The sequence below is a fragment of the Electrona antarctica genome, assembly GCF_951216825.1.
Source record: "Electrona antarctica genome assembly, chromosome: 14".
NCBI classification, from domain to species: Eukaryota; Metazoa; Chordata; class Actinopteri; order Myctophiformes; family Myctophidae; genus Electrona; species Electrona antarctica.
In genome coordinates, this window is record NC_136795.1 from 16,546,165 (window position 1) to 16,573,096 (window position 26,932).

The window sequence follows — 26,932 nt, forward strand, 5'->3', positions numbered from 1 at the left end:
CATGAGACTGTCACAACATGACATGAGCATTCCCAGCCGATGCCCTAATACAATCCCTGTTGCCCATATATATATTTCAGGCCTGAAACAACAGAGCTTCTTAATACGGCACAGTTGAAAAGCACGAGTCAAAGTATTAATCTGGTGTCAGTGAGGTCAGATGTAGATTTGCTGCCCGGCTCCATATATGCAGATATAGGTGATGATCCAGTCTTCTCCATGTATGGCTATCCAGGGTTTGATGAGGTCAGTGTGGTGATCTTCATATATGCAGATCCAGGTGATGATAGTCAGCTCCACATATGGAGATCCATGTGTTGTACCAAATGTGTTCATTTGCAAGTCTGAGTCGCGTTGCGGCAACCACACTGGTTGGACTGACCATATATGGAGATCTAAGGGTCTCCATGATTGTGGCAGTTAAACATTTTAATTATTATTTATGATTGCAGAGTGATATTTGTTATTTTTGTTGAGTGGTGTAAACCACTCCTACAACTGGCTTTGTTAGTGCAGAAAAAATGAGCATGGTTGCTATGTTCACCCTGTTCACCCGGGTGTGATTTCATTACGTCAGACATGATTTCATTACGTCAGACAGGCTATATAAGACCTTACACCACTCAGTTCACACGGGTGTGATTTTTACTATATATATATATATATATATATTGTGTGATGCTTGATCAAGGTTGTTAATTGACTGTTGACTCCATGGTAGGGAGCAACTATCAGCTGTGGGGTGTGGGGAACCTACCAACAGTATGAGGGTTTGTTTAGAGTACCCTGCTTTCTCATTGTTTGTATGATATGGTTAATTGATTTAATAATAAGTTATGTATAATAATATGTGATGAATAATATGTGTTGTCCCTGGACATTATGAAGTACTGGTGTAATTGTGGACTCAATTCAGGGTGGTATGTTCTAGTGGGAGGGGCTTAGCCTTTATATGTAGGGAGGCCTCCCACTGCCTGGCAGTCAAAGTAGGACTGTGGAGGTGGAAGGAGCTAGGGCCACTTGTCCGGTATCTCTGTAAATACTTTTTTTTGGTATGTGAATAAAGACAAACAGCATCTCTGCATCAAGGACTGCCTGGAGGTTATATTTTCTACATATTTTCCCGGTTTTCGTACTACCCACACTAGGCAAGTGTGACTGATGTCACCTGATGTCACGACTCACGAGGCATGACCATATATGGAGGCGTGATGTCACAATGCGTGGCCATATATGGAGGCATGGGTGACGTGACGCAACGAATGAACGAACGAACGGGAAATTCAGGTTTTCATTGGTCGCAATAACCTATATAGGATTAATGTCATTCAATAATTGGGGGGGAATATTTGCAGGGATTAGATTTTTTTGAGTGGTGTAAACCACTCCTACAACTGGCTTTGTTAGTTTACTGTCTGTCCGTACCAAAAAAAAATCACACCCGTGTGAACTGAGTGGTGTAAGGTCTTATATAGCCTGTCTGACGTAATGAAATCATGTCTGACGTAATGAAATCACACCCGGGTGAACAGGGTGAACATAGCAACCATGCTCATTTTTTTCTGCACAGACTAACAAAGCCAGTCTGACGTAATGAAATCACACCCGGGTGAACAGGGTGAACATAGCAACCATGCTCATTTTTTATGCACAACAAAGCCAGTTGTAGGAGTGGTTTACACCACTCAAAATTAGCATGGTTGCTATGGTCACCCAGTTCACACGGGTGTGATTTCATTACGTCAGACATTACGTCAGACCACAGCTGATCAGTCTATATAAGACCTTACACCACTCAGTTCACACGGGTGTGATTTTTTACATGTCACACAAGGTTTTGAAATGACATTAATCCCATAACAATATTACATAGTTTAGACAGCTTTACTGATATTCTCACAAATTGAAATCACACTGCAAATCATGATTAATTACATTTCAATTAATAATGCCACAAGACCGTTCTACAACACATCAAACTATTTAAACAGGAATTGTTTTGAATAACGAAGACTAATCGCATGGCTCAGCAAAAACGGGAAAAAACATCCACTTGAATTAGCCTCTAGGGGCTCCGCCCCAACAGAATTGGCCAGCCCTCAGCTCTACTCTTCCGGTGGGGCGGCTATGTTTTCATTCCCACTAACGACAAACAATGTACATTATACACATTCTGAATGCCCCTGTCGACAGATTCAGTGGCGCTGCTCGGAATCTGTTCTTGAGAGATTCATAACATTACTGGTGTGCATAAGACATTTGGAAGTTGGAACTGTGTGGTGCAGTGGTTTGCAAGATTAGCCCTGGACAAGAGATAAGCACAACAAACAAACTCACAGACCCATTTGTAGATGTCTTGCCTCTTACAGAGAGCCACAGCATGGAAAAGAACAGTACAGAGGGAAGAAATACTGAGAAACAATCCTGTCAAAACCACACACAGAGATAATTGGGTTTTGAATGGTAACTAAAGATGAATGGGGTCCAGCCGCTAGCAAAGTTCAATCCTACAATGTTTCGATCATAGAGTAAGCTAAGACTGATTATGCAGTCCATGCTGCCGACTATGCAGTGATTTAGATAAGTGGTTCTCAAAGTGGGGTCCTCAGGCTTCCTTTGGGGGGTAACCCTGAGAGTGTACGAATGGAACCATGTCTGTCTGTCTGTCTCGAGAACTGTTCATCCATCGACTCACAGTTGATTGGATGACGTGCAGTGTGAAATGGCCACAGATTCCACACAGCAGCCATATTGTGTCTCATTTTGTCTCAATGGTTGAATGAGTCCAACTTATTTCTAATGCAATCTACAAATTAGGCATTTAGAATTTTAGATGCTTTATCCAGAATCACTTACAAGTGAAAGACCAGAGTACCCTGGTACCATGACCTCATCTTCTTGCCATTTCAGTCAACATGAACAGTCAACATGTACAACAAATTTCACATTAGCTTTCTCAAGCTCATACAAACTCGATTAGCTCCTCAATGTAAACTATACCTGCAAGCTGTATTGACCTCAAACCCTCTCTCTTTTTTCTGTTTGCTTTTGCAGTTCTCCCCATCTCTGCCAAATCTCTGGTGTGTGTAGGAGACGCTACAGGTCAATCGGTGAGACAAGGAAAAGATCCTGGGTTGTAACGCCACCTGCGCACCAATGTTCTCAAGTCCCTACGCCTAAAGAAAAAAAATCCATCTTGAAAATTCAGGATAGAGCAATTCTAGTGTCTGGATAAAGACGACAAGCGGTACCAGGAAAAGGAGAAAAACGGTAAGCACAGAGATTTTATTTTCTGCATGTTCAGCAAAGCTCTGATGCTTTTTGACTGTTGCTGTGTTATTAACATTTTAGAAGGATTTGATCTTGAACACTCTGTATGGCTGCCAGTGTGCGTCTGTCATTCAACCTGTTCCATTTAGTGAATTTGTGTGTGTTTGTGAGCCACAATAAGAGAACAGGCAAGTGTGTCACGCACGCACGCACGCACGCACGCACGCACGCACGCACGCACGCACTCTGCTACTATCAAGAACTTACATCCCATGAATGTTGTGACCATTCAGAATGGAGCATTCAGCCAAGCTCTGTAACAGTTTTGATACATGTGAGCCAGTAGGTAGTGTTCAGTAATGTGCGCTCTGGTTATGTGTGCATACGCTTTGTAACATTTTTGGCAGCCGAGGTCGAGGTGAGAGCTCCATAGGCATACATTATGTCATCTGCTGCACTTTTATTACACATACACTGTTATTTCAGCTTGACAGCACTACATTTAACATTGCCATTATATTCGCTGTGTGTGTGTGTGTGTGTGTGTGTGTGTGTGTGTGTGCGTGCGTGCGTGGTTGTGCGTGTGTGCGCGTGTGCGTGCGTGCGTGCGCGTAACGCAAACATGTAAATTGCAAAAAGCTGAAATTTGCTGTTGTTTAATTTTGCTGTTAATCATAACCATACATGTATAATGCATTATACTAATGTGAATACTAACACTTTCAAGCAGCTGCATTAAAATAAAAGAATAATATTTGTACTTCAAAGCAAACGAAAATTGTGGTTATTTACAAATGTGTAAATGGAAGCATTATTATAGTTTTTGCCAAAACAATGGAAAACAAAATCAGCATTGTGAACGTGATATCTTGAAATACACCCTTGGAAACTTGGAGCCTGCTCTGCATGCATGAACAGTTTTTTATTCATACTTTTTTTTTTATCCATTCATATTTTTATTTAGTTATTATTTATCTTTGGATTAGATTTCAGATTTCATATGGACTGAACACAAACACAGGCTATGTATTTGTTTGGCCACACAAATATATTCACAATGTGGTCAACCAACCAATATGTTCATACAGACGAAGGTTTCCATAATAGTGTAGACAAACATATGGTACATACCGACGTACTAATCTGTTTCTACATGCCAGTCAGTCAGTTCGTACAAATCCATCTGTAATGAGGATTTATGCATCTCAGAGAAGATTGCAGTGCATTTGTGTCCATAAAGACTGTATGCGTGTGCGTATACTGTATGCATGTACCGGTATATGTGATTGTGCATGTCTGTCAGAAGAGACAGCCCTATAGCAATAATACCATGGCCTTTAACATTATGTGGTCAGTTTCCGCTGCACTATATGCATACTGTGTGTATGCACCATTTTAGTGAGTCTGTGTGTCTTGTGAAGATATTCATAACGGGAAATTCCTCTGTCTGAATGAGCGCCTCACAATCCACATATGCAAACAAATGTGACCTTTTGGATTGGTGTGTGAAACCCCTGCGATTGGTTGGCTGTGTTTGCACATGACCGCATCAACAGTGATGTACTGCAATGCTTCTCAAAGTGGGGTCATTGAGGGGTTTTCCAGTATAGGTTCCATCCATCCATCCATCTTCAACCGCTTATCCGTAGTCGGGTCGCGGGGGCAACAGCTCCACCAGAGTGCTCCAGACTTCCCTCTCCAGAGCAACACTAGTGACTTCCTCCTGGGGGATCCCGAGACGTTCCAAGGCCAGTGAGTCGATGTGTTTCCTCCAACTGCGCCTTGTTCTGCCCCGGGGTCTCCTCCCAGTGGGACGTGCGTCGAGGACCTCCCTAGGGAGATGCCCGAGAGGCATCCTAACCACCAGTTGCCCGAACCACCTAAGCTGGCTCCTTTCCAGGCGAAGGAGCAGCAGTTCTACTCCGAGTCTCTCCAGTATAGGTCCCTTGCATAATTAATGAACACACCGACTGCCTTGAACGGAGATGTCCGTCTTTTCAAATCCAACCGCTCACTGCCATGAACGGAGATCTCCGTCTTTTGGGGTTATTATTAATCCATAATACTCCCTTTTATATTTACCAATTACCGTATAGTAGCATTCCACGTCGCTAGGCAACACTGGGCACGGTGTATTTGACCTCGCCAAGATGGCCGCTGCATAGAGTGCTGTAATGGCCGTGATCTTTAGCAGCATTTTTCTCAGAATTGAGGTTCAGAATTGAGGTGGTTGAACAGAACGGTGATGTTAGGAGCTTTGCAGTTACTATATTAACGCTGAGTTGTACATTGGCTATTTATTTTTTAAGTAAAACAAAATTGGAATTTTAATAACACACATAATCTCATATGTGATTCCCCATTGTGTTCCTGGCACAACATGTTTTTAAATGATTTTTCGATTAAGCATACAAAATACACATGACTTACACAAAAGAAAAAGACAGAAAAAACAGACAAAAAACAAAACACAACTAGCAGTCAAAAACTACCCCTAAACCTTTTTAGACCTGTGACAAAATACATCAATTTGGGTATTGTTGACATGAAAATGTTTGAGAACCACTGGTCTATTAAGTAACTTCTAGTTGCTAATATTGCTATGCAGCACATCTGTGCATTCTTGGCCGGTCGCTGAGTTAGTTTAGCATTTTCTATGAATAGTATGATGGCGTAAAGTGAGCATGGTGTCTTCATTTCTCCATTTGCCAGCATATAATTAGCCCAGTATACACGGAATATACGGAATAACAACACGTGTGTACACTTGAATGGCCGAGGGGAGAAATGCTTTAACCGATTTAGACCTGAAGCCGCATGGGTGTCGCCTTATAGCTTAAACCACTTTAACCATTATTTTAAAGTTTAGCTGTTGAAAAATAGCAGATCTACAAGCTCATAGCGCTGCACCGACTGCCGAGCTTGTACATCTGCTATTTTAGAAAGATGTGTGCAAATCTTTGAATGTTCTTTCGCAGCAAACGTTTTAACTCAAATATTTTCTTCTGGGGGGTCCCTGGAATAACATATTTTCAGATGGGGGTCGGCGGTCAATTACATAATAATTTTGGGGGTCCTTGAAATGAGTTCAAGGACGCCCTTATCAGTTTGAGCACCCCTGATATAGAAACATAGGTTTTTCAGAAAACTGTCATGATTTAGAAGACATTTTGGAGGATCTGGTCTCAGGTCTAAATGCTTTAACCAGCATGGCTGGCAGGCACTTCACGCTCCACACTTCACTGCACAAATTGGTGTTGAACTTCCAGTGTTCACCACCCCCCACCACTAGAGTTGTAAACACTTATCCATTCTGCCACCTGAGCAGGTGGGTTTACACCAAGGGAATAGTCTAAAACAGACAGGATCTGACATGTTACAGTTTTATGGGCGCAGTAGGTTACAGGCAAACATTTCTTTCAAGCGTACTTTTATTTTCCAAACCCCTACTGAAGAAGTACAATCTAGATGTCCTGAAATGTTCTACAGCTAAACAAAGACATTTGTACATCTTAATTTCCAAAATCATATTACTAATATTTAATGCCTGCTTTGTATCATTTAACATCTCCAAGGTTAGAAGCCTCTTGTCTCGGGTCTGTTCACTGATCCACCAGATTAGATTACTGTAATGCCCTCTTCGCTTGACTTCTCAAAAACTATGCAGGAAGGCTCTAGCTCATTTGAAATGATGCAGCTAGAGCATTCTCACTGGGACAGGATGGGCTTAATAGAATTACTCCTATACTTAGAACACTTCATTGGTTCCCGATATAATATAGATTTCAGAGTTTACAATGCTCTTCATGGTTTAGCTCTGATAGGCTTCCTGCCTATAAACCAACTAGACCGTTCAGATCATCAGACACTGGTCTCCTAAAGCATTAAATTACCTCTCGGTATGTCACAGTCATATTGGAAAACCAGATTGTCAGATTGAAAAAGGTGCACTCGGTTTCACAGACGGAGGCGCAGCACCTGAAGGTGCCGAGGGTTGCGAAGTCACCTTCAGTCGACTCAGCGCCGTCCGAGTTATGTACCAATAGGGACAGAATCGTAAATCATCGTGCCCCGAGTCTCGGTACCTCCTAGACGTAATTTCTTTCTTTGACGGCGGAGCGCAGGAGGTGAACTCTGAAAACAAGCACTTGTAATGTCTAATGGCAAAACATAATGCTCTAATAAAGTTCACAATCTCTTAAGTGTAGTTTTATCCAATCTGTATGGTAAAGTAGCCTACTGTATGTTATGCAATACTGCTACTTATACAATTGGGGTGGTTGCTTGGTTTGGAATTCCATCACTTCAATTTAATCACTCTGACACAAATTGTGACCTGATGGTCAAGAGTCAATTCATCCCCTGAGCAAGCTGCCATGTAGGCTCTATTAGCTCAATGGCACAGTATAAAAATATCAGCAGGGATAGAAGAGGAGTGCACTTTTAATGTTGGCAAAATGCTGTATGTATGATTTATGTGTTGATTGGTATTTTTATCAACGTATATGTGATATGAGTCAAAAGGACACGAAAAAGCTCAAGATCTTATTTCCATTGTGGCCCATTCATTATTTCTTTCCCATGTCCGTATATATACGGACCCCGCCGCTAGGGGACGTCATATCCCAGGTCCGTACACTGTATACAGACCCCAATGTATACTCCGTCTATATAATGGTTGAGTCCCACGGCAGCTTTTAACATTGGTCCGGTTGCTATGGCAACGCCCCACCGCTCCAGTTATGGGATTGAAAATATAATCACCGTGTAAAGCAGTTGAAAGGAGGATTCTCAACGTCCATAAATCGTAATCCAGGAGATAAGATCAAATAAGATATGATAAGAGATACGAGCTGTCCTTGGTGGATCTTCTGCCATCCAAATTTCGGATTTTGTGCCTTTGTACCGCGACGCTCCCGCCATGTAAAAGCTTCTGACGAAAGGTAAACAGTGTGCGTGTGCCAATGATACTAACGTGTGTGTAGTGAGTGTGTGTGGGGGGCGGGCAAACTCCGACTCTTAAAGTGAACGCATATGGTGGCACCTGGAACTGGGAACTTCAACAGCTAGCCGCAATAAAAGAGTTAATGACTCGTTTTAGTCTTTAATTTTTCATTGATATAGCATAAGTAATATGATTCACTGATAAAAAGCTGTAATAAACTAGACCGCCTGAATAAATAGACCCCTGAAGAAAAATGTGTGATTTAATTTCAGCAATTATTATCGTTATCTGAAGGATCGATAGGCATCGTATTGTGATGAACCTTATGATATACACCCCTAGTATTGATTGACACACACACACACACACACACACACACACACACACACACACACACACACACACACACACACACACACACACACACACACACACACACACACACACACACGACTCCCCTTCACCATCAGTGTGAGATGCAATGAAGAAAATGATGAAAAGTAGTAAAAAGCGCTTGGGAGAAAACCTACATGCTAAAGCAGCTAACTCCACCGCCTCTGCCCCTCTCATGGAAGTAATTGACAATATATAAAGTCGGAACACCAACTTTGAAGAGGCAGCATTGCTTTGTTTTCAAAATATATGGTTTATTTCTTCGTTTCCTGAAAAAAATTATAATAATGTCCTGAAAGAATGAACATTGTGGAGTTAAGTGGTTTCTTCCCGACAGAGATATGTACTCTCTGCACAGTAGTGAGAGTGTGAGTGTGACAGTATTCTCTTGTAGCTCCGCGCCCCCACCTCTCCCGCCAAGTGTCTGCTGATGCGCGGCTCTTTTCATGATCAATCTGGTAAATCCTGCATTAATTATGAGTTGTGCTTCCCTTTCACCTCCAAACTCAATCAGAACGAATAAAAAAGAGCCTCTCAGCTATAATGAGACTATTGATCGGGCAGCGTGGCTGCGTGTGTGTGTGTGTGTGTGTGTGTGTGTGTGTGTGTGTGTGTGTGTGTGTGTGTGTGTGACATTTTGTCCAAATGCTACTGCATCCCTGTGACTGTGTGTGTATGGTATTGGTGGGAGTTCATAGCCGTGACATATTGAAGGGACGAAGCATTAAATTACGTCCCAGTTTGAGAGTCATGAGGTGTGTGACGAGATTCACAGACGGGTCCGGTGCTTGTTTTGATTGATATCCTGGAGAGTTTCATTTCTGTACCCTTCTCCCCATTCCCTCAGCCTTCCATATATTGTAATATTATACACTCCACTTTGAAACTTGCGACAGTAGATGAGCTTGGAATAGCATTCTTTGACAACTTAAACCCCCATTCGTTGTTGAATGGATTTGCCCCTGGGCTCTTATTTTCTGTTTTCACTATACATTATAATATTATCTTTGCTGAAAAAAGGCAACACAATATATACGGATCGCTGCAGGGTTTAAGTGTACATCCTCATTCTGGGATTGGTAAGATTGGCTATTTTAGGCAATGAGATTAATGTAGGGAAAGGAGCAGACCAAGTATAGAGAGGCGATATATATTTATTATGATTATTATTATTTTAAATTTAGAGTAGCCAATTATGTTTCCCAATGTTTTGCTGTTACGTGACGCCAGTTAGTTTCCCTCCCCACACACATTTCTGTGTTGTTACTACTGTTGTATCCTATTGACTCACCTACCAGTGAGGAGCCTCCACCGGGAGGACGTAGGGCCTTCATCCTACTCCAACACTCCCTGCTGCTCACAGGTGCCACCCCTGCATAGGGATGCCCTGTATGTGTGTCCTTCCTGCTAACGTCTTTTTTATCTAGCCAGATAAGCACTTTCCTCACATGGCAAGGTTATAGTAAATGGGAAACAGCTGGCAAAATTGCTGTACCATTTATCATTTCTCCACATCGTGCTGGACAGAGCAAGAGTGCTCTCCATGGAGCCACTCAGAGGTGGCCAAACCGACGGTCAGTAACTGACCTGTCAGTGCAGCTAGATCATTGAACAAAGGTTAAAGCCTCATTGTGCCTCATATGTGGCTCCTACTGATAAACAAGGGGACTGTTGTGTCACACAAAATCAGCTCCCCAACTCCAGTGCTCCACTTCACATGCATTGAAGACAAAGCTATTGTCACCTTTTTATCCAAAATGTTTACTTTGATTGTATTGATAACAGATTTAGTTTGACAACCCACTAATTAAATTGTACTTGTAATACTCGATACCTAAAGATACAGAATATTGATTCGAAAAGTTGGATTGTGTTCAAATTTTGAGTTGTGGTTGTGAATCAATACTACAATCTTTCAGTTGAACTGTTAAACAACCTCTTGGCTTTTATATGGTGTTATAGCTTTGTTGTTATACCCTGATCAGCTAGCTTATTGTCCTAATCATAATGTTTTTACTCCTTCATGACTGTCTATTTAGCTGAACAGTTTTACAGTAGTTTTACAGGGTCCTTGCACCTACAGTACGTCGCACCACAGATCTGAATGATATGCCCATATGGAGATCTCTGTATCTGTCAGTCCTTGTCCCTTTTATGCCCATATGGAGATATCTGTAGAACAGGGGCGCCCATACTTTTTTGACTTGAGAGCTACCTTCAAAATGCCCAGCTAAATGAGATCTACCCACCCAAAAAAATGCTATCTTGCTGAATTAAAAAAAAAAAAAATGTACCTTTGGAATAGTGGCATTTTTTAGTAGGCCTATATAACTTTGTAATGCTACTGAGGTTTGTGCGCAACACTTTTGAAAACATCGATCTTGCATTGTAGGTTTGAGCCGAGAGGCCCTTTTTGATGTCAAAAGTCAAGTCGGCTTATTTCAAGTGGCAGATGCTCATTTTAAATTTAAATTGTATATTTTTAGGGGCATCATGTGATCTACCTGCACAGCCTTTCACGATCTACCTTTTGGGCACCCCTGCTGTAGAAGAAGGAAGGCACTGGAGCAAACAATTAAAGCCTTTTTTATGTACAGGGTGAAAATAACGTTTCGATGTCAATACAATTACATCAGGTCATGGAGATATCGGTATCTGTCATTCGTTCACCCTTAGATGCCCATATTATGAAGATCTCTGATGTCATCAGTATATGCCTATGGGCACACCCCCTTTGTGCCCATATATGGAACTGACTCATTTGTTTGTGGATTTGTCCGCCAGTCGGTCCTCGCTTAAGCCAATTTTAATATAGGTTAATGAACCCAAAATGAAAACCCTCAAGTACATTAGCAAAACATTTGTTAAATACATTTATTTTTATTTTTATCGAGGACACTGAGGAGAGCGAGTCAGTTAAGGACAGAGGGATTGATGTCATGCAGCAGGATAGATTGATGTTGTGCGGCCGTACTTTGAATCGACCGAGGGAGCTGTGTGGTCAGTATTATGAACTGGTTCCGGCCACTGGGTCACCCTGAGCAAAAAGGTTAACGTTTATCTGTCAGGAGTTTCACTTGTCAGAAAAGTGGGGGTTATTCACTGTGAACCCACTGCTGATGAATGTTGTCAGACACTTTTCCGCTGCCGTTATCAAACTATACTCCTCGTCGGACTGCGTTTTCTCCCACCTTTGCCGTAAACTACATTTCAAAGTTTGTTGATTTCCATCTTGGACTTGCGACTGGGGCATCAGATTTATGTTGTCATGGTCTGTCTGTCTGTCTGTCTGTCTGTCTGTCTGTCTGTCTGTCTATTTTCACGCTGCAAAACGACATTCTTTCTATTCATCATACGACAAAGTACAGTTTAATATGGCAGAAGTGTCTGTTTGCCGATCTGTCTGTGCATTCAACAATCTTTCTTTGCATATCAGTTTTTATATATAGCCAGCATTTTTTCTATCCATTTCTCTGCTTACATTTTCTCTTTTTTCGTTCTATTTTTGATGTACTCGTACAGTATTCTTGTCTCTTCTGTTCTGCAAGTGAACACATGCCTTCTTGTCCTCGCCTCTCTCTCTCTCTCTCTCTCTCTCTCTCTCTCTCTCTCTCTCTCTCAAATTCAATTTCCGCAGGCTTCACTGAGATTTCTCCAAAGCAAGAGCAGCAGTGAGTGTTAATTTAATTCTGAGCGGAAAATCGCACTAAAACCAGTGCATATGAGACTAAAATAAATGGTGTAATTCTCGAAGCACCTGCAAAGGGTGAAATGCACCCCTAACTGTGCTGCCAAGAAGCGAATAGTGTCTCAGTACTATTTTCACATTAAATTAGATAATTGTGCATACATTTGGCACCAAATCACACCCTTTCTATGCAAATGAGCCTCATTGCAAAAAGAGTCCATTCACAAACTCTAGCCCTAAATGCCACTCGCAGTTGGAGTAAAAGTTATTAGCATCTTCAGAGAGTTGGTGGTAACTATTGTGCAGGGCTGTTACACACTTTCTGTCCAGTATGCATTGCCATGCCATCGCCATGACCCTGAGCGGATATTTCGACCTCTATAGGTTGTCAAACAAGTTTTGGTCTGTGCACCATATTGGTTCACACATTGATGCATCAGCACATTTGCGACTATCTGTCGCAGTTTACTATGAAAACCTGCAAAACCTGTCAGTCCGTCCGTCACGCCTCGTGACATGCTTCATATATGGCCAATACAGAATTCATTCCATATGTTGATCTGACCTCATCTGACCTCATCAAACCCTGTACACTCAAGACACTGCCCCTACTGCTACCCTTAGATATCCATATATGGAGCTGACCTGTTCTGACATTCCATACTGTATGTTGATCTGACCTCATCAAACCCTGTACACTCAAGACACGCTCCATATATGGCCAGTACAGAATTAATTCCATATGTTGATCTGACCCCCCATGCCAAAGTGCCAGCGCTCGTTTTACTGGTTTATAGTAAGAATAGTATATGTCTATTTATAGTTTTTCACAATATCTACCGGTATTTATAGTTTTTCCACATTGCAATCAGAAGCAAATGTACAGCAGCTGCAATAATTTGTTAGCATGTTTGCATATCATTAGTGCAATATCTTGACCTTAAGACAGGGCAGACAGTATAGGTGCAAGAAATGTGCAATGGGTTCCATCAGTGGCTGCAATCCATTATTTGTAAATTTGACCAGCGAGGCACTCTAGATTAAGGTTGGTAACATTAATGTTCATCGACAGCAAGGTACAGGTACCACCTGTATACTGCAGCTACTGTAGCGCTAAGTAGAAAAGCTGGACTTATACGTTGTCATACAACCGTGCCGCATCCGTAAAGTATTGTTTTTCCTGCACATGACGACGTTGTAAATGGAGTACCGTGTATAATTTAAGCAAAATTATTTGATGTCATCACAAACTAGAGGCCTCAGAGTAGGATTTTGTGTCAATGTGCTTTGTCTGTCGTGTGTTAATCCTACTCAGGTTACATCACTGGCTCATTTTTAGACACTACTTGCTTCCATCAGTGAGCTTATGGTCTGGGCTGGGCATAGCTAGCACACTGAGAAAGGCCTGGATTAAAAGTGTGGGCGCGGGCGTGCGTGCACGTGCGTGCGTGCGTGCGTGCGTGCGCACAGTAGGTGACTTTGTGCCAATAATGCAAACGTTTGGATGGGTGGACTTACAAGTGTTTGCAATTGCATAGTGTTATATATTCATTGTACATTTACAATTACAATTTAGGCATTTAGCAGACGCTCTTAATCCAGAGCGATTTACATTAAGCAAGAACAAAAAGCATGGGAATACATCACTTATGTAAAATGCATTTATCGCAAAACATGCGTAAGCTAAGAACGTAACTAGAACATATCTATATAATGACACTATACATATAAACTATAACTAGAACATATCTATATAATGACACTATATATATAAACTATACATATATGCTATACTATGCTATACATATATGCTATACTATGCTACTATGCTATACATGTGAATGTATCGCACGCACGCACGCACGCACGCACGCACGCACGCACGCACGCACGCACGAAGTCAGACATGCCATTAGTCAGACCTGTGTGGCCGATTAAGACTCACCTTAACCGTCCGTCCGTTACCAGCTATTTACGTGAAATCTTTCACACACTTTCGTACTAGGCTGAGGAATATATCCCACCCTTTTCACATTGGCCTGTTATAGCGCCACCAACAGATGGATTTTTGCAAAACACATTTTTGGAACAAAATGCCTCAAATCATCCAGTTTTCCTTTAAACCAAAATGGCATGATCTACAAGATAGAATGTTAGGCCCAGAATAGAGACACTACAGGTTTCTATTTCTACCAAATGTTAGGCCCAGAATAGAGACACTACAGGTTTCTACTGAATGTTAGGCCCAGAATAGACACTACAGGTTTCTACCGAATGTTAGGCCCAGAATAGAGACACTACAGGTTTCTACCGAATGTTAGGCCCAGAATAGAGACACTACAGGTTTCTACCGAATGTTAGGCCCAGAATAGAGACACTACAGGTTTCTACCGAATGTTAGGCCCTGAATAGAGACACTACAGGTTTCTACTGAATGTTAGGCCCAGAATAGAGACACTACAGGTTTCTACCGAATGTTAGGCCCTGAATAGAGACACTACAGGTTTCTGAATGTTAGGCCCAGAATATAGACACTACAGGTTTCTGAATGTTAGGCCCAGAATAGAGACACTACAGGTTTCTACTGAATGTTAGGCCCAGAATAGAGACACTACAGGTTTCTGAATGTTAGGCCCAGAATATAGACACTACAGGTTTCTGAATGTTAGGCCCAGAATAGAGACACTACAGGTTTCTACTGAATGTTAGGCCCAGAATAGAGACACTACAGGTTTCTGAATGTTAGGCCCAGAATAGAGACACTACAGGTTTCTGAATGTTAGGCCCAGAATAGAGACACTACAGGTTTCTCAAGGCCTTCGTACAGTATTTATACAGCACTCTCCTACAGTATTCTCCACATATAGCTTAGACTAGAGGTTTGTTTACTCTGCAACAAAGCTGTATTCATGCAGGAAGCCTCCCTTATCTCACTCTCTCTAAACAAAAAAGCTTCTCTCTGTCTCTCTCTCTGTCTCTCTGTTTCTCTCTCTATCTATGTCTGTCTGTCTCTATGAATACGAATTCATAGCGACATTAAAGACATTAAGACTTTGCTAAAACTAGTTCTAGCTCAAAATGTTATCAATGTCGACCCTCTAATGTACCCTACAGTACTTTGTTGGTCATATTTCCGAAAGCTACAAGCTCGACAAAGTGAATGAGGGTAGTAGATAAGACAAGAGAAATAGAGAAAAGAGATGAATACTGTGGATAAAAGCAAGGGTGGAACTCAGCCAAACAAACAAACAAACAAAACAAATATGTCATCTCACACCATCTGTGTAATATTTCACACAACAGGGAACAAGTTGTGCTGAAAATGAAACATCATCTGAGGGCTGATATAGTACATACACACTACACAGTATACCTTGTGTGCGTGCGTGCGTGCGTGCGTGCGTGCGTGCGTGCGTGCGTGCGTGCGTGCGTGCGTGCGTGTGCGTAGAATATGGCTATAGGCACATTAAGGGTGTGATATATACTTTGTTGCAGTGCTGTGTCAAGCAACAGAAATAAGCAATCTTGATTATCCATTGTATTTATTTATTAGCCAGCATTGTGTATATGAGCTCTCCTTTGACCAGCTAACCTTTTTATTTATTTATTATTATTTTTGATGAATGGGTTTTATATCTGCTTGCACTATGAAAAAGAAAAAGTAGAATGACATTCTGTTTAAGGACACCAGTCTGGGGATCTCTCGCTCTCGCTCTCTCTCTCTCTCTCTCTCTCTCTCTCTCTCTCTCTCTCTCTCTGCCACATGACTCTTTTCTTTTCAAACTTCCCATCAAAATGCCTCCAATTATTTTTTTGCTGTATGCATATTCCTGCTTTTCTTTTTAAATGGTTTTTTTTGTGGCTTTCGCCTTTTATTTTATATTTTTTTATAGAGGGAGAGACAGTAGGCTGACAGGAAATGGGGGAGAGAGATGGGGGAGTGACATGCAGTAAAGGCCGTCGGGATCGGGAGTCGAACCCGCGGCACACTGCCAGACTCGGGCTACCGGTCAAGGTGCCTGGACCGCTGAGCCACGGCCCAGGCCTATTCCTGCTTTTCTAGTTTTAATTTGCATAGCTTTGTTTTAAAACATTTTGCATTGTTTTTTTAACACACACACACACACACACACACACACACACACACACACACACACACACACACACACACACACACACACACACACACACACACACACACACACACACCCCTCACCACCATACACTTGTCATTCTCTCTCCCCCCTCTCTCTCTTCCTTCTTTCCTGTTTTATTTTCTCTCAGTTGTTTGAAGTGTTAATCCACTGGCCTCCTAGCTAATGGAGCTGCAACCTTCATGTAATTACCAGCGTCTTATGTGTGAGAGAAAGAGAGAAAAACTGTAATTATGACAGCAATCACAATTATAATCCTGCATGTGGGTTGTTTCCTTACTATTCCTGTAGATGTGTAGCGTGTGTGCGTGTGCATGTGTGTGCATTCGTGTTTGTCTGTGTACGGGGAAAAAAATAAACAATTGTATTGCTTAAAAGTTGTTTGGCAATCATTTGTCTTGTAGTTGTGGTGTAAACATAATCTGAAGATTTTACACCTGTCTCCCCAGTTTATACAAGCACCCCCCCCCCCCCCCCCCAAAAAAAAAAAAACTGTGCTAAATCAAGACCAGAGCAGACCAGACCAGGCATGTATAATGACTAGAATCAGTCTACGCCTGTGTGTGTGTGTGTGTGTGTGTGTGTGTGTGTGTGTGTGTGTGTGTGTGTGTGTGTGTGTGTGTGCGTGTGCGTGTGCGTGTGCGCCAGCCAACTAGCTAGGCTACTGCTAACTTCAGAACCAAAACGTCTGTCATATGGTGGCTAACAGTGACTACAGCAACTGTCAAGTTTGGCACATTTAGCGGCATTGTGCAAATTTTTTTTTTTGCTCATAATCTTTCTGTATCACCCATTTATTTTTAATCTTCGTTCTTTTCACCATGTTCGCCAATTAGACTGTGTACATTTACCACAAAAACACCAGACCGATGGAAACTCTTCAGGATGAAATTGAGCCTGTGCAGCCAGTCAGATTTAAACAAAAACAAGGATGAGTCCAAATTGGGAGGAGCCGCTCATATTCCTTCTCAACATTGAAGGTACTGTCTGCAGTACTCAAATAAAGTAAATTATATCAGTAAATTAATATAATATAATATAATATAATATAATATAATATAATATAATATAATATAATATAATATAATATAATATAATATAACCCATTTAGGCCTGATTCTAAAAAGGACTTCTAAAGCCTGACCTAAGGTTTCTGAAAAACTTCAAATATTTATATAGCAGCATCAAAGTTTTTCATTTTTTTAATACTAAACCCTAAAATGGGTTCCCGGCCTGAGGGGGTAAACCATCAAAAGGGGTTCCCGCCCAAAATGGGATTATATATAAATGGTGCATTTATGTAACGCTTTACTTGGGTCGCATTCACTGCATGCTGTACTGCGATTAAAACGAATCCTGCTGCGTATTGTGGTTCGTTTGGCAGGTGTGAAGGCTCATTTGAATCCTGATGCAGAACAAAGAAGAGCATTCTACTTTGCCAAACACAGGGGTTTCACTTTGCTTCAAAGCGCAGCAGAGTGCGGATCACCGCAGGTGTGAATGCAATCGCATTAAATATACTGTAGGGGATCGATGAATGTGCAATTGTGGGTTGTAGAAGTTGGTATTTGGCACACGAAAGGGAAGGAGAAGGCATTATTACGCAGCGACGCGTAAAGATGTCCCGTGGACAGACGTGGTCTAATGAAGAGATAGAAGCCCTTATTGCAATATGGCCAGACGATCATAGGCCTATATCAAAATATGCTGAAGGTTGCACACAAGAACAATGCAGAGAATTGAGGCGATTGGGTTCCATCGCGGTGATCACACATTTGCACAATGTTGCATGTCACATAAAGAGTTTGCGCTCGTAGTACAGACCTGGACCGGCGACTCCGCTGATCTGGAGTCAGATAAAAGTGGTATGTGCAGTGGTGTCATGCTCGTAGAACGCAATACCACGCCGTGGTACCAGTAATTCTTTGACGTGCACGCGCAGGGACGGAATGGAACGGTGCACGTGCGTGCACACTAGAACGCGTCCCTAGATTCAAGAGAAGACACGCCAACCTCACGTCACCAGACTTTCCAAGACTGGCACCCCTTCTCTCTACTTTCACTATTTTAAATCGTTTTGTTTTTTTATAATGAAAAAGGGAACGGATTTGGACAAGGTTTCCACCCGACAGCAACAATGCAATATCCATTATGTGAGAGTGGGAGAGAGAGAGAAGAAAAGAACACAGGGGGAGTGGAATGGAGAGAAAGAAAATGTATGTGTGTTGCGTAAGCTGACCTATCTCAGTGCTGTAATCAGATCATCGTCCATGCTCGCCCCAAAAAAACAATAACAGACTCTAATCCAGAAACAATTGCCAAAGTCTTTCTGCTGAAATAACACAAAGAACATGCATACGATAGATGGACTTGGACAACAGAGAAAAAAGACTCACACGTGTGCGTGCGTGCGTGCGTGCGTGCGTGCGTGCGTGCGTGCGTGCGTGCGTGCGTAAGCCAATGGCCAACATGCCAGGTACAGCTTGTACGCATTGTTGTTTTCTTTCTTGCTAGCATTATTCCAGTGTCTGGTTGTTTTCTTTCTTGCTAGCATTTTCCTAGGGCATCATAAATGGTCCACAGAGCACGCCATTCGTCTCAGGGAAAGAAAAACATGTTTTCTAAGAAGCATATATTTATAGCTAGAGTAATTTTGAAAAATACAAGATTGAAGATGAAGCTGAACATGCATGCTTATTTCACAGTCACAGTATATTCTCATAAACATTGCCATCAAAACATCTGAACAAGGCTGATTCATGAAAGCAATCTGATAAATGCAGCTAAGTAAGTGCTCATGCATAACTGCTGATAAGAAGGAAATACTTCATTGGGAAATACTTCATTCAATGGCGTGTAGCCTCATAAACACGGCCCTTTGTGCATATTTGCCTTAGCTAAACGGTAATGTGGGACCCAATAACAGTTTGGAACGACCCACTGTGCCCGGCCAGATAACAGCTGTCTCTTTTTGTTTAGTGGCCTATCTATTCCTCTGGGTTTGACCCACTCTCATCAACCCAGGATTGTTTGTGTGTGTTGTGTCTACCACCTGGAATTGAATATGTAGTGAATTGGTGCAATAATAACAATGATGGAGGCTGTTTTGTTTGGCTGGCCCAGATGCACTTTGGGAGGGTGACATTTGGCTTGTTTTGCTGTGGAACAGCTGGCTGCTGTTTCCCCATTCAAAGTTTCATGATACTGTATGTCTGTGTGTGCAGACTATGCACTGTACCTTTACCTGAGAATAATGATCAGCGACCTGCTTCACAACCTGGCAACATGACTAATAAAGTAGCAGCATGACTAATAAAGTGGGTGACTCATATTGGCCTGTTCTCAGACTGAAACCGCATGTCAATGGAAAACAAAACAGAACAAAACAACACGATGAGGCAATATTCTGTAAAATCATGAATTCGAGACTTGTGGTACTTTGTAAACCAAACAGCCTGAGCATATACTCAATCCAGTGTAGACAGATGAGGTTCAGAGATGATGAGAAGAATAAAGCGGAAATGTGAAAAATACCAGCACAGTGTGGATAGCTGCTCGCTTAGATGTATAATTAGCTAATTAATGAATTACCAGCATTGTGTCAAGCCCCTTGTGCACTTGTTTTACTGGGGTGTGCAAAACTGTGCATACACTATATTTTGGAATAAAGGATATGACATGGGATAATCTTGAGCATTGCTTTGTGCGTGCGTGCGTGCGTGCGTGCGTGCGTGCGTGCGTGCGTGCGCGCGTGCGTGCGTGTGATGCACTCCACTGCTCTACTGCAGTGGAGTGCTGTGTGTGCTCTACTGCAGTTCTCAAAGTTGGGTCTGGGGGGTTCCCAGCAAAATGAGGAACAGTTCAATGTTTTAACCAGCTAGACGTTAGCATAGATAAGGATAACTATTCGGATCATAGATTGAACTCTCTCCACTGTTATCTCCCTATAGTCAAATTGTGTACTATAACAACAATAGAAAATGTCTCTTTGCAACACTTTTCAAACCGCACAGCCTAATACAGAATGCAATCAAATTGGGGGTCATTGACATGAAAGTGTTTGAGAATGACGGCTCTACTGCAGGGTTTCCCAACTGTTTTCCTTGCCAAGACCCCGACAAAGACAACGTTTTTATTTTATTGATTTGTATTCGCTCCCGTGGCGCCCCCTGGGGAATGTGGCCCTCACTTTGAAGACCACTGCATGCTCTACTACTGCGTCATGTCGTCTGGACTTACTTGCTTTCACACACTAGCTATGGGTATGAAAGTGGAGCGCTATATGGGGAAGAGTGTGCCATCTGAGACCTAGCCTGGTGTTATTTTAAAACTGGGAAGGATGTCAGGGTGACACTATCTAGGTAGCCTAGAATGAGAGCGCTCTATTAGCCACTTCTAGTCCGCTAACATGGCGGTAGAGTATGCAGCATAGCAGCAAGGCAGGCACGTAGGTAGGTAAATAGTACATGGAAAGTTCTAGAGGTTGTTTTGAAGACTTTGTCCGACTCTGAAACTTGTAAAGTAATGACCCCCTTTTTAACGGAATTATGAATGGTCCCAATCTGACAGCTTCCGCGTTGAAAGTTAATTGGCCATTCATAGACTGGGAGCAAGTCATTCATCAATCATTACGGTGTGAAGTACATACTTTCTTTCCAAAATGCCATGTGCAATTACAATTTTAATTCAGTTTGTTGAGCACAAGAATGTAGCCATTATTATGTGTGGGTTAGAATGCTTAAAAAAACGTGTTATTGTATGCTTTCAACATTGAGGTCACTGAACCTGACCAAAGTGGTTTGACCCAATATGACATTGCCCGAGCTCAAACTAGATAAAGTGCCCCTCTGGGCACATAATATGGCGCTATAATAGGCCAATGTGAAAAGGGTGCCATTTCTTCTTATCTTGGATGTATTGTCTTTATTCAGACCACCATCTTGCCAGCAAGGTGCTACCTAGGTGCAACTTCCCATTGACAGCCCATTCATCCAAACTGAAAAGTCCTATTTAATTGTATTAAATACCGGTAACCTCAAACTCACCAACATTGCAGCTGTAGGAAAAGCTTGAATTATCGTCTTACTATCTGCAAAGTGTTTGTTTCATAAAAATCCACCGTAGACATGTTATGAGCTACTTCCTCGTCAAGAAATTCCTTGCTGATGATTATTTTCAGCAAAGTGAGTGATGGTGAGTTTGACGTTGTTTAATATAATTAGATAGGACTTTTCTGTTTGGATGAATGGGCTGTCTATGGGAAGTAGCACCTAGGATGAATGGGCTGTCTATGGGAAGTAGCACCTAGGATTAATGGCCTGTCTATGGGAAGTAGCACCTAGGATGAATGGGCTGTCTATGGGAAGTAGCACCTAGGATTAATGGCCTGTCTATGGGAAGTAGCACCTAGGATGAATGGGCTGTCTATGGGAAGTAGCACCTAGGATTAATGGCCTGTCTATGGGAAGTAGCACCTAGGATTAATGGCCTGTCTATGGGAAGTAGCACCTAGGATTAATGGCCTGTCTATGGGAAGTAGCACCTAGGATGAATGGGCTGTCTATGGGAAGTAGCACCTAGGATTAATGGCCTGTCTATGGGAAGTAGCACCTAGGATTATTACTGATATAAAAACATGGATGTCCGAAAATTTCCTTCAACTAAATGAGGGTAAAACTGAAATCCTCCTTGTCGGGGCAAAGGCAGAGAGGGAAAAACTATCCGCATACCTTGCATCAAAAGCACTTCACACCAAGGACCAAGTAAAAAACCTTGGTGTTATATTTGACAGTGACCTGAACATGGAGGCACATATAAGAAACACCACAAAAATATCATTCTACCATCTGAGAAACATTTCAAAAGTCCGTCCATTTCTGTCCCAACACGATACAGAGAAACTCATTCACTGTTTCATCACCAGCAGGCTTGACTACTGTAATGCTCTCCTGTCTGGCTTACCAAAAAAAAACATTGGTCGGTTACAACTGGTCCAAAACGCAGCTGCCCGCGTCCTAACAAAGACCAAACGTAGAGCACACATTACACCGATTTTAAAGTCCCTGCACTGGTTGCCTATACATTTTAGAATAGATTTTAAAATTCTTTTACTTGTTTTTAAAACATTGAATGGAATTGCACCGGTCTATTTTTCTGAAATGCTACCTAGATATGTGCCCGGCAGACCCCTTAGATCCTCTGGTGCTGGTCTCCTAGAGATCCCAGAGACCCCAAACACAAAAAAATATGGAGAAGCCGCCTTTAGCTACTATGCCCCTGTGCTGTGGAACAGCCTGCCAAGGGATCTACGGTTCTCTGAATCTGTGGACATTTTTAAACAAAATCTTAAAACACACCTTTTTATCATTGCTTTTAACTAGATCATTGCATGTCCCTTTCCCCGTTTTAGTCGCTCATTTTTGTTTTTATTATTACTATGTACTTGATGCTCTCTTGTGTTTTGCCTTTTCTTGTTTTATTTTTGCTCTGTAAAGCACTGTAAAGCACTTTGAACTGCACCCGTTGTATGAAATGTGCTATATAAATAAAGATTGATTGATTGATTGATAGGATGAATGGGCTGTCTATGGGAAGTAGCACCTAGGATGAATGGGCTGTCTATGGGAAGTAGCACCTAGGTCGCACCTTGTCTATGGGAAGTAGCACCTAGGTCGCACCTTGTCTATGGGAAGTAGCACCTAGGTCGCACCTTGTCTATGGGAAGTAGCACCTAGGTCGCACCTTGCTGGCAAAATGGCTGCGGTCTGAATAAAGACAATAGGATGATTTGAGGCATTTTGTTCCAAAAATGTGTTTTGCAAAAATCCACCTGTTGGTGGCGCTACAACAGGCCAATGTGAAAAGGGTGGGATATATTCCTCAGCCTAGTAGGAAAGTCTGTGAAAGATTTCACGTAAATTGCACGCTGCGTTCATGATTTGAGGCTTTTTGTTCAAAACGGGCCAATCCTGCAAACTTTGAAAGCCAATGTTGGCCAATTCGGATGGAATATGAAATATCGGACAGATCCGTCTTGAATACATGACTATAGAGATGAGTGTGTGTATACGACGAGCACACATTTCTCTTAGTTTTTAATAAACCCTCTTCTCTTCATGTGGCAGCAACTGCGCCCCACCCAGCTGCCACCCTATATGCGTGTGCACGTGTGTTTCTGTGCCAGAGATCATTAGCATTAGAATCAACAACGTGAAGCCTATTGTTCATGGTACACTGGACAATAATAACTGCTATTTCTGTATACGTTTGCGGGCCATATGTTGATATGCTGGCCCGCCCGCATTTGCACAGCCACAAAGACGAGAGCTATATCATCGTCGCCCACAGTTAAAGACCGGGAAGGAGGAGGAGGAAGAGGAGGAGGAGGAGGAGGAGAGAAAAGAAGTGGTGTGTTAATTCTACAGCAGACACAGATGGATGGATGAGATAGAGCCAGCCAGATAAGACAGGTGTATTTACTGTTGACATTATGACTGATGGCACTCCTGGCGCTACATGGAAAGAGAACAAACTTCATCCACACAATGGAGGAGTACTTGTTGCTTGCCCTTTATGCTCTTTTATGTGTGTGCGTGCGTGCGTGTGCGCTCTGCGTGCGTACAGCATGGCACAGAGTGTGGGCGTTCAGGACGCAGTGAGAAAGGATATTGATTTCAATGCTTTTAATTGGATCTCCAACCAAAGCCTGCTAGAGGGTGGCACACGGACAAGAGACAGAGATAGAAAGAAATACACATAATGAGTCAGAGAGAGAGAGAGAGAGAGAGAGTGTGTGTCATCCTTGCCTTCACCAATCTGTGAGAGTAAGGAAGGAAGGAAGGAAATAAACAGCATCTACAACTTTCCTGAAACTGTCCGGAGGGCAGAGAGAGTCACAACCAGCTTCTGTTTTTTTTTCTCAGAGCTAATTTATGTTTATAGTCGCGTTGAGTTGTTGGAAATCAGTTACTCTCTCCGAGCTATGCAGTCGAAATAAATTAGGCTTCACACTTTTTGTCCGGGGGGCAGTTGGCTTTGCACTTCTCTCTTTCGTTCTCTCTTCTTTCCTTCCCTAATGGCTGTTTCCTTTCTCATTCCAACTGTGAGCCTATAGCTCTAGACATTTCTCTCTTTCTTTACTACCTCTCTCTCTGTGTCCCTCCTCTGCTCTCTCTCTCTCTCTCTCTCTCCCTTCCGAGTGTCTTCACTGGGGAAGGATGACACTATCAATTCCTTCCCCCTCCCATGTTCCCTTCTCCCTTCCTATCTGCTGTGGACCATGTCCCTCTCTGATCACATTCTTTCGCCTCTACCTCCCACCTCATTCCCAGTGGTCGAAAGTAACTAAGTACATTTACTTAAGTACAATCTTTAGGTATTTGCACTTTACTTGAGTATTTCCAATTTGCAATATACTTTTACTTCTACTCCACTACGTCTCGGATCCAAATATTGTACGTTTACTCCACTACATTTATTTGAAAACTTTAGTGACTGCTAGTTACTTTGTAGATTTTGATTTTAGAAATGGGACATTCTGCATAATGAGTACCTTCTACTTTTGGTACTTCAAGTACATTTTGATACCAATACTTTTACTGAAGTACATTGAGTACTTTTTCCATTACTGCTCGTTCCCCACATATATACTCTTCCTCCTGACCCTATAGAACGCATGCCCTCAGGTCAGCCAGTGACCCTATAGAACGCATGCCCTAAGGTCAGCCAGTGACCCTATAGAACGCATGCCCTAAGGTCAGCCAGCAAGGCAGTATATAGACGCACTGAGACACACTCACTCTGTGGTCTTTATACCAACCAGAAGTCCTGTCACTTCCATTCATAATTCATCTCAACGCACGTCATTCTGAAGGTGTTGGCGGCGGCACCTATTTTGACACATTAGCATCGTGCTATAGGGAGCTCTTGCTATCTCTTTCTCTCTCATCCTGTCATGCCAGCCACGCACGCACGCGGGCGCACACGCACACACACACACTGATGGGGAGGAGAGGTGACTGGGATTCAGTCGCATTAGTCTCAGTGATGAACGCCAGTCTCACTGTGAAGACAAGTTTATTTAAGGAAAGTACTTCACACTGAAATGGCGCCTGCAGTATGGGTTTTCATGAGGGCTTTTAATGTTACGCTGATCAGGACAGTCAAGTAGTTTAACACACTGCACTTCTGCACTGGTGAATACCAATGCACAATGTTTGATGTTTGAACTCATTCATTCATTCATTCATTCATTCATTCGTTCATAGTGCCAAAATCGCTCCTTATCCACTGAGAGAAGAGCTTGGAGTTTAGCGTTGCCACTGAAGAAAATCTATACAATACAAACGTAACGTTCTTTAACCTCGAGCGTGTCGTAATAAGCAAAACAAGTAAAAATGAGGAAAAAGGCCGCACACACGTAGCCACGATGCTGTATATTTATTGACAAGAATCCAACGTTTCGACCTAGGAGGTCTTCTTCAGGGAATAAACAAGCCATAGGACAAACACACACTTATAGGGGAGCAACAACAGGTGGACTCCATAGGGGGTGTGGTCGTCATCAGGAAAAAACAATCAAGTGATTGGGAAGCCATTTTGAGGCAAGTAACCATGCATAAATACCAAATATAACCAGAATAGGAGAACATTCAATGCACAAGATGTGTTTACTGTTTAGCTATGTGCAATAATAAATACATTTTAAGTCATTGGTTAAATATTTGCAATAGCATTTTTATATTAATTTAAGAGATTTAAATACATTTAATAAATATTAGAAATCATCTAGAAAAGCTTCTATTCCCTGAAGAAGACCTCCTACTGTAGGTCGAAACGTTGGATTATTGTCAATAAATATACAGCATCGTGGCTACGTGTGTGCGGCCTTTTTCCTCATTTTTACTTATTTACTGCCTTAGGCCAGCACCTCACCAACACTGGTGTGCGCCCTTTCCTGTTTTGTAATAAGCAAAACATTCAGCAAAAATGGATGAAAATTTGGCGAAACAGCTATTTTGGCTGTTGATGTACAACAACAGGGTTAACGTGGTTAAACCAATACCCTTGTGTGGGCCGGGGTGGGCCTCTCGTCATCGCCATGAGGAGTTTGCTTTACCCTATAAGTTAAACCAATACCCTTGTGTGGGGTGGGCCTCTCGTCATCGCCATGAGGAGTTTGCTTTACGGAGGGAGAGACTAATGGTTTCCTGGTTCAGAGGAGCGTATACCCCTGTAAAAAAAAAAGAAAAGAAAAGTGTGCAAGAGGGGAGATAAAGTGAGAGGGTGACAGAGAGGCGCAGAGATTAATTGAGAGGGAGCGGGGCAATGGGATGGGAAGTGGTTGAAGAGAGAGAGAGAGAGAGGGAGAGAGGGAGAGATGGAGGGAGGGAGAGGGGGAGAGGGAGAGAGGGAGAGAGGGGGAGAGAGAGATCGAGTGTGCGTGGAATGGAAGCGAGAGGGAAATAGAGTGCAAATGTAAAA

General features: G+C 42.3%; 1 protein-coding gene across 2 annotated transcripts in view; it reads left to right on the forward strand.

Annotated features, from left to right (window-relative positions):
- elfn2b (extracellular leucine-rich repeat and fibronectin type III domain containing 2b) overlaps window positions 1–26,932 on the forward strand; it is a 94,809-nt gene that overhangs the window by 13,127 nt on the left and 54,750 nt on the right. The window contains exons 1-2 of one of the 2 annotated variants that reach the window (XM_079521213.1): window positions 882–1,101; window positions 3,055–3,270. The gene's annotated coding sequence lies outside the window, so the exon portion shown is untranslated. Of the gene's footprint in view, window positions 1–881; window positions 1,102–3,054; window positions 3,271–26,932 lie in introns of those variants that run through there. The other variant, XM_079521212.1, reaches the window with a different exon arrangement.